A 12,081-nucleotide genomic window follows, 5' to 3' on the forward strand; every position below is an offset into this window, starting at 1 on the left:
AAAATGAACTTAAGGTTCCGCAGAACGGAATAGGAATAGCCGAACTGTACCGACTACAGGACTTGTGCTTAGTCGGTTCAGTTCGGCTATTCCTATTCCGTTCCGTGGAACCTTAAGTTCGTTTTACGGCTACTGCTAGCGTGAATTTCTCGCCCGTGGAGCCTTAGCCTTAGGAGGAAACAGTAGCGATCAACAGGTAGCGAAAACGCGTTCCAAGATTGCGGCTGTAATTTTGAATATTTTTTCGAAATATTTGGCACACGTATTCGTAATATAATAAAGAATGGCGGTACAGAGCCAATTTGAAAAATATATTAATATGTGGAAATTACTCTGTAATTAAATACAATATTAAAAAAACGAGCCTGTACCGCCATGAAGAAGACCAAAAAAAATACACTTTCTTCAAATAAACTTTTTTATCCGATGCCTAGATTTTGTGTAATTTTGGAACTACTAAAATTTTTTATTTCATTAGTAGTTCCAAAATGACACAAAATCTAGGCATCGGATAAAAAAGTTTATTTGAAGAAAGTGTATTTTTTTGTTCTTCTTAATGGCGGTACAGGCTCGTTTTTTTAATATTGTATTTAATTACAGAGTAATTTCCACATATTAATATATTTATTAATTTGGGCTCTGTACCGCCATTCTTTATTATATTACGAATACGTGTGCCAAATATCTCGAAAAAATATTCAAAATTACAGCCGCAATCTTGGAACGCGTTTTGGCTACCTGTTGATCGCTACTGTATCACCTTAATGCATTATATGATTATATAATGAGTGCATATTATTGTGCCTTTACTATCCTTTTTTCTACATCTGCTCTACTAGCGCCTTTTTTTCCATGATCGATCCCAGATATGTAAAGTTATCTACCTCCTGTATTTGTCTTCCTTGTATTTTAAATTTAGTTTCTTGGTTGCTGTTTTTTTTTTTTAAGTTTGTTTTTTTTTGTCTTTATCTTCAGGCCCATTATCTTGGAGTATTTTGCAAGCTTGTCGATCTTCCTTTGCTTATGGCTGCTATGTTCGGTTAGGGGACAAATGTCATCTGCGAACTACAAATCGTCCAACTAGTTATGCAATTTCCATCTAATACCTGTTTTATTATCGCTTATTTTCTGCATGATCCAGTCGGTTATTATTATAAATATTGTCGGGGATAGCACACATCCTTGTTTAACTCCGCTTTGTATAGCTATATCTACTACCATTTTTCCCACATGTTGTAATCTGGCTCTATATTTCTTGTAAAATAGTCTGATTAAGTTGATTTATTTTATCGGTAGTCCATATAGTTTTAGAATCTTCCACATTTGTTCTCTGTTTATACTATCGAAGGCCTTTTCAAAGTCACATGTTTATATTTGTTTGCCATTCACCAGCTTGTTCCAAGATAATTATAGAGTACAAGAGATACAGAGGTACAGGTACAAGATACAGAGGTACAGATAGAGTACAAATGTGGTCGATAGTGGAGCGTTTTGCGCGAAAACCTTCTTGGTTGCTTCTTAGTCTTAGTTTCTTGTCTATTTCTGGCTTCAGTCTATTCAATATGATACTTGACATTATTTTGAATGTGGCACTTAGCAGTGTTATTTCTCGCCAATTCTCGCATTTTTTGGTATCTTAATGGTTAAACCCACGTTCCATTTCTGTGGGAGCTCCTGGTTGGCCCATATCTTGTTAAAGAGTTTGTGTAACATTTCTACTGATTCGCTTGCGTCCGCCTTTATTAAATCTATCGGTAGTTTGTCGCCTTCAGCGGCTTTGCCATTTTTTTAGTTGATTCAGTGTGTTTTGTATTTCTTCTTTCGTAATTGCAACTGTTCTAATGTTTATTTCCTGTATTACATTATCTCCGTCTATATCTGGTGTTTGGAGTATATTTCCTTGCAGTGTTCTTTTCATCTTTGTATTATTTTATGTTCTGATTTAATTATATTATTTCCTTGTTTATCTTTATTTTGTTTATTACTGTTTAGCGTTTTCCCTGTCAAATTTCGGATGATATTGTACTGCATTTTCAGGTCGTTTTCTTGCGCAACTTTTCCTGACATTTTTACCATATGATTTACGTAGTATCGTTTGTCTTTTCTGACTTGCTTTTTAACCGCTATATTTTTCTTTGTATTTCCTTTCTACTGCTTTTCCTTCTTCGGTTGCTTCTTTTTGTAACATTTCTTCTTTAAGTTTCTTTCTTTCTTCTCTTAATTGCAATAGTCCAGAAAAATAAGGTTTTTGTCAGGACACTTGACCAGCCAGGTGGCAAATGGTTTTTTTGGAGTTATACATATTCCATTATAAATACAACAATGCCCGTCACAGTTCGGACGAGAATTTTAGTTATTAACAAATAAGGGTCAAATATGACAGTTTTTTTGTTTAAATGGCTACAGGTAAAAATAATGTAATTGTAGATATCTTTTAGTAGATAAGCAAAGGTTTAAAATGGAAGTTTTTGAGTTTTTTTCTGATTATTTGTTACTTCGTAAATTGCAAAATAAAACTAAATTTCGAAAATAAAGAAATTGCTATAACTTTTGCAAAAATGAACTTAAGACTTTGATATTGCATGAAATGTTGAGTCAAACAGTCCACATAATGCACAAAAAATTGCAAGACGATTTGTCAATTAGTTTAAGTTGCATTCGATTTGTTTATCACAAAGAGCTTTTTTGCAATGTTGTTGTTCAGAAAATAATAATGATACAGCAATTCTGTGGAAACCACAGGAAAGAAGAATACTTACATTTTCAACTTATTTAAAAAATCAATAAGAAGTCATTTTTACCATTCTGAAAACATTTTACGAAAGTAGAATCATTTCTGGCTTATAAACAATTTGAATAACCATATTAACATATTGACTAAATCTGCGTTGGGATTTGAAAAGCTGATATTTTTACACGAATTTTCAAAAAAAAAACTTTTCGCCTAGGTTAATTACGAGCAAATTTAGCCACTTCTATTACTTATTTAATTTACAGTTACTTCTATATACATAAAATTCTCCTGTAACAGTGTTGGTTATCATATTCCTCCGAAACGGCTTGACCGATTCTTATGTTTTACACATATATTCTGTAGGACTGAAAATAGATTGTAATCTATTATTTATACCCATAAGTTATAAGGGGGGTTACCCTCTGCCACTTTTTTATTGTTTTAGACAAAATTGTCTACCTTAATTTTATAGTATGTACCATTAAAAATATATATACAACCCTTAATTTTCACCCTTCTATCACCAAGACCCTATTTTTTAATAGACATATATTTATTTGTGTCTATAAAATTCTCCTGTCGTAGTGTTAGTTGCCATAATCTTCCGATACCGCTTGAACGATTTTTATGAAGTTATATATGTATACTCGAAGGTCTTAGAATCATAATTATCGGCCCCATAACTTTTTGTATTGTTAGGTAGGTATATGTGTACATAACATACTCTACAAGACTACAAGAAGTATATATAAATAAAAAAAAATGATCAAAATCCATCAACTATCTCTGGAGATATTAAGAGCAACATATCTTTGAAATCAAGTATATTCAAATGGGAAATAAGCCACAATTTTAACTAAAAATGATTTTATTAACGTTTCGACGCCCAAGTCGGGTGTCGTTGTCAAAATACAAAATAATACTAAATAAATAAAATGTTGTTGCTTAGTAAAAAATTCTTCTAATAATTTATTTAATCTGACTCATTTATATCGGCAATTCAGACACGTATTATACATTTTAAAGTAGACGACTTTAAAATGATATTGCCAATATTGATGAGTTGCGTTCCTGGGACGACTTTACTAAAAGATAGTTCATTCGATTACATGAAATCAATTCCAACTCAAGAATATCCGCCACAAAAAATCATAGCATGTGATCTGTCTTTAAAAAGACAACTAAATGTATCGGTGGCACTGAAATTCTCGCGTTAGAGATTGGCAATATCATTTTAAAGTCGTCTACTTTAAAATGTATAATACGTGTCTGAATTGCCGATATAAATGAGTCAGATTAAATAAATTATTAGAAGAATTTTTTACTAAGCAACAACATTTTATTTATTTAGTATTATTTTGTATTTTGACAACGACACCCGACTTGGGCGTCGAAACGTTAATAAAATCATTTTTAGTTAAAATTGTGGCTTATTTCCCATTTGAATATACTTGATTATAAAAATGCCACAAGAAAATAGCTTCAGAACAACATATCTTTGAAAAATAAATTTCATTTTTTGAGTGCACGGATTTTAATAATTCCCCTCCACCGACCACGAGTCGATTTCGTTAGGACGTTATTTTTAACGATATATTAACCACTCTGTTCAAGTTTACTCAAACTTTTACATATAAACTATATACATACCTTGAACTTCAAAATAGCGCTAGTTAGCTTTCTTAATTGTTATGAACAAACTAGCAGTGAATTAAATAAAAAAAAGTGGCTAACTTTGACCGTAATTAGCCAAGGTGAAAGTTTTTTTAACATTTGTGTAAAAGTACACATCGAAAACAATGTGATAAATACATGGGTATTTCCTGTACACCAACAATCAGCAAAATATACGGAAGGATCTTAAAAAACCGAATAGAAGACGAATACAAGAAAATGGAAGCAGAAGAGAAAGCAGGATTCAGAGCCGGAAGATCTACAATTGATCACCTTTTTGCAATCGCACAAGTCATGGAAAAGAAAACAGCGATTAACCAAGAGATTCATTTCGTATATTATATTGATCTGAAAAAGGCATACGACAGTGTACCTTCGGTAAAGTTATGGGAGGCAATGGAGAATACAAATATAAACATAGAAATGTGAAAATTGAAAACTACCCCTAACTGTAAAAAATTATAAAACAACATTTTTAACTTTAATATTGTCAACATTTGGTTTTTATTAGGTAAATAATGATTGTTTTATGCTTTAAGATATACTATCATAATATTTCAACCCTTAAAACCACCCTTGCTGGAGCTATATATAAAAAATTTACTTATTCTAAAAGAATCATTTCAGCTTGCATCGATTTACATAAAAATTTGGGATTAGGATCACATCACCCTGTACTTCATATTCTATATCATGCTTAAGGGCGTTGATTATTTTAGGGGTGTAACCTACCCCCTATTGACAAAAATTATATAAAAACATTGTAAATTTTAATATGGGTAAAATTTGGTTTTGATTGGTTAAATAATGATTGTTTTATACTTTAGGATAAAATATCATATTTCAACCCTTAAAAACCACCCTTAATGACATCACAATTTTTATAAGTAGATAATTTAATAGATCTATACAGAAAAAAGTAGAATTAAAGAATTACAAAAACATTTATTTACACAAAAATACGAATTTACAAATATGTACAAATACAAATAGTTTTTTAGTCATCTTCCAGTATATCAACCGGTTCTGTGGTATTATACATACATTAAAAATTATCCATAAGCGGACTATTCGATATTTAAAAAAAATCGTTTTCTAAACATGGCTCCTTTATTTTTGACGATAAAAACTTTTTTCAAAAATAATTCTGTAGGATTTTTAAAGAGTTCTAAGACCGTGAAAACTAAATTCTGTAAGATCCCTTAGTTTTTAATTGTGGTGAGTTTAAAAGATGCGAATAAGGGGGTGTTTGCTCGTAAATAGAGGTTTTAAATAGCTATAGTATCTCTCTAACTGTTCACTGTAATGAAAATCTATGCACAAGAGAATTTTACTTATTAAATAATAAGCGACAATTTAGTAGTCCATATTTTTTTTCGTATCTCCAGTATTTTCGGAGATATTTTGAAGTAAAAGGTGACAAATAGGAAATTGCAAAAAATCAATTTTTCTTTAAAGTCCAATTTTTCTAAAATTAGGCCTTTTAAATAGGTCAAACTTCTTGGATGTATTGATAATACGAATATAAAGGGAATTACAGAAAGGTGAAGACCAATTTTTAATCAGTACGGTAGTTAGGGGGTTGTTTTCACTGATTTTTTCATAGAGAATAGCAGGTACCGACCTTTTTTTGATCATAAGTCGCTTAATTTTCATTCTAGGAGCTTCATATTATTATTTTTTGAAAGGTCTAACAGTATACTTAAAAGATTATTTAAGTTTAATTTAATTTGTGTTACTAAAAGATGCATTTTTGATATCCACAGTTTTTTTGATTAAATGCATATTTTTCGAGGTATTCTCAAAAAACCATCTAAAAAAGTCGATTTTTTCGTCGAAAAACTGTTACTTTCAAGCGCGAATAACTCGAAAAATACTAGTTTCACGAAGAAAATGTAAAAAACATTTTTTTCTTAGAATTCATTTTTACATCGATTTACATGGTTAAAATATAATAAAAAATTTCCGTCCCCGAGATGGGCTGGCAACCATCCCAAGCTTTTAGCGTACAGCGGCATGATATAGAAAATGATCCTTGGACCATTCCCTACCTTTTGTGAAAATTTTAAGTAAATCCATGCTGGACGAAAAAATTGCGAGCCAAAATGCTTCATTTTCTCGACTATAGAAGGAGGAGAAACAATCAGTAAATGTAACCAATATAAATACCTGGGTATGACAATCACGAATGATGGAACACTGGACGGAGCCATTAAAGAACGAAATACTCAGGGCAGGAAAGCAGTTAGGCTCCTAAACTCAGTAATCTGGGACAAGCAGATAAACAACCAAAACAAGAAAAAATCTATAACGCCGTAGTGAAAAGCATTATAACATACAGCTGCGAAGTATGGCATATGAAGGAAAAATCAAAACAAATGTTAGATGTCACTGAAATGGATTTCTGGAGAAGAGCTGCAGGAAGACCAAGAAGAGAACATGTCACCAATGAACGGATACGAGAAATAATGAAGGTCACACATACAATAAATGACGAAATCAACGAAATACAACTACGATGGTTTGGTCACGTACAAAGAATGCATGAAGACAAAATCACAAAACAAGTGCAAAACTAGAAACCGCAAGGTAGAAGAAGACGAGGTAGACCGCGGAAAATTTGGCAGGCAGGAATAAACAAAGCCATGGATGAAAGAGGTCTGCAAGTAGATCAATGTGCGGACAGAGAGGAATGGCGAACGGGTATCGGAAGAGGGAGAAGGTTATAAACCGATAATACAATAATAATGTAAAAGTACCAGCTTTTTAAATCCTAAAGTCTAGGGATGGTGCATGGCGGTTGTTGAACAAAAAACCGGGTTTCGGTTATACCGTTTTTTTTTTACTTACGGTTTAACCTGGCGGTTATAACCGGTCAAATAACCGGTTGTTCCAAAAACCGGTTTTCGTTTTTTTTTTAATCAAAAGCAAATACTCAATAGGTTATAATGTTACATTTATATTGCACTTTAGTTTGCTCAATTTTCCTCCTGAAAAATTCCCCAACCAATTCAACCTATAAAAATTTTCCCAGGCGCTTTCAAATTACCCTAAAAATGGGCGAAAGTACCCCATCTCTGATTCGTCGCTAGTTGTAGACGGCCTCGGCGTATATTGCGTTGTCAATAATTGGGTACCGATCTACCGAAATGTCCCTTGGATCTATCAAGTTTAGAAAAATATCCAAATGACTTATATTTTACTTAAAAATAAATTCGATAAACCAATTCATTATTTACTTCTCTATTGCCATCAAAAAATTTCAGTAGGTAATATTTTTTAATACGTTGTATAATAGCTACCTTTTATTTCCTAATATTTAAAAATTACATATTGATTCCTAATCGTATTTCGGTATTCATATTTCATACAAGAGTCTCAAGTCTCAAGTACTCAAGTATAAACAATTTTTAGATGATGGTTGGAATATCGATTTCAAGCAGATCACTTACTTTTTTATGTAAATATATTATCATCTAAAAGTAAATAACTATTCCCAAAATTGTTTCATAAAAGCTGATGTGACAATTTCGTCCAGTTCTCTATTAGTAAATAAAAGTTGAATTATGGTTGTTTGGGTTAATTACTTATTACTTCGCATATTATTTATAATACATATGATTGAGATCGAAGATAAATAGAAATTTCTTCTTTTTCTCTAAATAAATTTTTTCCACAGGTAACTTGTTCGGTTTTTCGCCGGTTATTACGTTAAAAAGAAAAAACCTGTTATAACCGGGTTTAGAATGCCATATTTGGTTACAGAGTAGATGAAGTAATTTTACGCCAGTTTCTTCTGTGGCTTTGAGTATTTCTGCTGTTATCATATCTGGATCTGGTGCTTTATTATATTTGAGCTTAATGATCGCTAGTCTTACTTTATTTTCAAGTATATCAGGTTCTTCTTCTTCCTCATCAAAGATTTGGTTAATAGTTTTTTGGGGTTAATCATCTTTATATAGGTCCCTGCAATACGATCTCCATGTCTCTGCTATATTTTCTCTGATTGTTCTCAGTGTTCCACTGTTGTCTTCTATGGCCCAAGTTCTGGCTTTGAAGTATCTTGTTAAGTAGCGTATTTTTCTAAATAGATCTCTCGGCTGATTATTCTGATCATGTCTCTAAATTTCTTTGCATATACTTTGTTACTACAGTTTTTTATCTGCCTTGCATCTTCGCTTTACTTTTTTATTGAGGTTTCTTAAACTAGCTTTTTCCCTTTCACTATGCATACCACTTTGACAAAGATTTCTTCTATTCTCAATGATTTGAAAGGTTTCATCTGTTATCCAGTGTTTCCGTTTCACAGGATTATTTATCTTTGGATGATCAGTTGGTGTTGTTTAAAAGTCTCCCATATTTCTTGTGATGTTCCGTTACGAATAGAGGGCATTATTTTATGTACCTACTTCCTGGAGAAGTTCATCCTGCTTTTTTAGTTCTATCTAATGATCTATCTGATTCTATCTATGATACAGGTGGTGACATTATAATTGATATATTATAGTATGAGAATAGAAAAATTATTATTAGTACAAAGTTTATAATAACCGAGATACAGGGTGTCAAAATTAAACTTTTTTTTTATTTATTATTGAATATATCCTGACAGGTATGAGATAACAACATGAAATTTGGTACGTGGGGGTATTTTGGGCCGAGAAAACTAAATTCCCTACCAAAAATTATGTATTCCCCAGAGGGCGCCACATACGCCTTTCAGCACTCATTTATTACGTTCAATTTTTTTATCCCTCACTCTGTATAATTTTGACATTAAAATTTTTATTCTTCTATTAGTTTTACTTAAAAAATATATACTTCTTTCATCACCCTAAACTCATCCGTTTTCGAGATAAACGCATTTTAAATCTGCGATACACCATCATTTTTAGCATAATATCATTGTAGTTACACCCGAAAAATAACTTAAAACCATAAAATTATCCAAAAATGTATCGCAAATTTTTTCAAATGGAATTTGCGATGCAATGACATACATTTGAGAACTGGCACAATTATTATGGTTTTAAGTTATTTTTCGGGTGGAACTACAATGATATTATGCTAATAATGATGGTGTATCGAAGATTTAAAATGCGTTTATCTCGAAAACGGTTGAGTTTAGGGAGATGAAAAAAGTATACCTTTTTTAAGTAAAACTAATAGGAGAATAAAAATTTTAATGTCAAAATTATTCAGAGTGAGGGATAAAAAAAATTGAACGTAATAAATGAGTGCTGAAAGGCGTATGTGGCGCCCTCTGGACAATACATAATTTTTGGTAGGGAATTTGGTTTTCCCAACCCAAAAAACCCCCACATACCGAATTTCATGTTGTTATCTCATACCTGTCAGGATATATTCAATAATAAATAAAAAAAAAGTTTAATTATGACACCCTGTATCTCGGTTATTATAAACTTTGTACTGAGGTAAGTTAGCTTAAATCGGCCTATTTGAACCTCAGGAACCTAAGGTTAAGCTATGGCCCATTCTTTACCAAACACCCTGTATATCTATAAGCGAGGTTCCTATAGCCTCTGCTACTTCTCGCATTTCGACCGCTATCTTTTTCTGTCCATCCATTCGTCTTCTTTGGTGGCTTTATCTCTCATGATGTGCTGTACATGTTCTTCCCAGGTAACTGAAGGCCTTCCCCTTCTTCTTCTTCTTTGTTGTGGTATGCAATTTAAAGCTTTCTTTGGCCATCTATCTTCATTCATTCGTTTGACGTGACCATACCACACTAGTTGTCTCGTTTCAATTCTATCTACACTGGAATATACAGTTTTTGTCCTCCTTCCTGATGCCATCTTTTATATACCACACGCTCCCCTTAGATAATCTATTTCTACTACCTACTTCTATTCTCTTTTTATCTTTTTTGGGATCTGCCAAACTTCTGCTCCATAAGTCATAATAGGTTCTACCAAGGTACGATAGATTGTCCTTTTTTGTCTTATCTCTTTAGACCATAGTAGAGAGCTTAGAATGTTTACCGCTATTTTGCCCTGCTGTGTTCTGTTTTCGATGTCTCTTTTGCCTTCTTTAGATAATATAAATTCGAGATATTTATATTCTTTAAATGTATTTGTGGTTCTAATTTCTAAATCTGGATCTTCTAATAAATAATTAAGAATAAAATCTAACACTTCTATAATATGTTACAATTGAGCAATTAGACCACCAGTTTCGGCAACTGGTTATGATAAATTCATCAATTTTAATGAACATACTTTTTAATGGTTTTTATTTTTGCAGTAAAAATACACTGTTAATTATACAAAGAGAATATCATTAATCTGTCACAACAATAATTGTTTTAAAATACTACAATAATTATTTATAAAAATATCCGAAGTCTAAATACCAACATTTGAGGTGGCAACAGCGTAGTAGAAGCCATGAGGAGATAAACTGAAATATACGGATTCCGCGACAACCTTAAAATGAATAAATATATATTTGGACGTCATCAAAACCATTAAAGTGATTTTAGATATACAGCAAGCAAACGTGGTGCGCCTGACGGCAACTGCCCCAAGTAATGTGTATATTATTATACAGATAACGTGTCTGAGGACATCCGGCCAATATTTTGTTCAGGCATTGTAGGAAGTGGTACCTTTCACCTGCGATAAATTTTAGAGAAAATCCTCGTGGCAACCGTATATCGGAGTCCACGAAGACCTGGACGCCACGAGAGATTACAGTTTAACATGGGGGACGTCATGAGATGCTAAAAATAAATATATATATATATATATATATATATATATATATATATATATATATATAAAATTAAATTGTCAAATTATTTTTCTCTTTTTAAATTAACTAAAATTAAGGCATTGTAGAAGATTAGGAATTAGATATAAGAATTTTATATATTTTTTTGTTATGTATGCCAAAAATTTAATGGATTAACCTCACGTTGTAAGTTTTTTATGCTTTTTATGTACAATATTTTTTATCATCTTAATTTCGTTGTATTTACTAAAACTTTTTTAGCATATCTTGAAGAAGCAAATAAATTTTGCGAAAGCTTGATAATAACTAAGAGTTTTACTTATCCTGCCCCCTGAAATTTATGACTGCAACCTCAAAATTAACAAGATTTTACATAGTGTCAGTCAATATTACCTAACTGCTTTATATATATATATATATATATATATATATATATATATATATATATATATATATGTCTTCATATCAAGGCGAGATCCGTTTGTATCATAAGCTATACAAGATGAGATCCGTTTTGCAAGGCGAGATCCGATTTTGGATCTCACCTTGTATTCACGTGTATATAGTGACATCTCGATGTAACAATGGTTAGGCTACAAGGAAATCGATTTTTGTCTGGACCTCATTTTGCACCCCTTTTGGTGAATTTTATATTGCAGTGGTTCCACTAAATCCGCTGTAGAGGGCAGCGCGCGCGATCCGTTGTGTATATGGTAAATATATATTTTGCAGACAACCCGAGATCCGGTAAATTTGGAAACATCGCAAATGAATTTCACGGTCAGCTCTCTCACTCGGCTTATGTCTAGCTTGAATAAGAATGTTTACATTATTTAAGGGCTGTGTCCAGAAAGGCGATTGTCAAATATCTCGAGAACTAGACGGCATATCGAAAAAACTTTGGAATGCTTTTTGAATGG

This window comes from Diabrotica virgifera, chromosome 6 (genome assembly GCF_917563875.1).
Source record: "Diabrotica virgifera virgifera chromosome 6, PGI_DIABVI_V3a".
Classification (NCBI taxonomy): Eukaryota; Metazoa; Arthropoda; class Insecta; order Coleoptera; family Chrysomelidae; genus Diabrotica; species Diabrotica virgifera.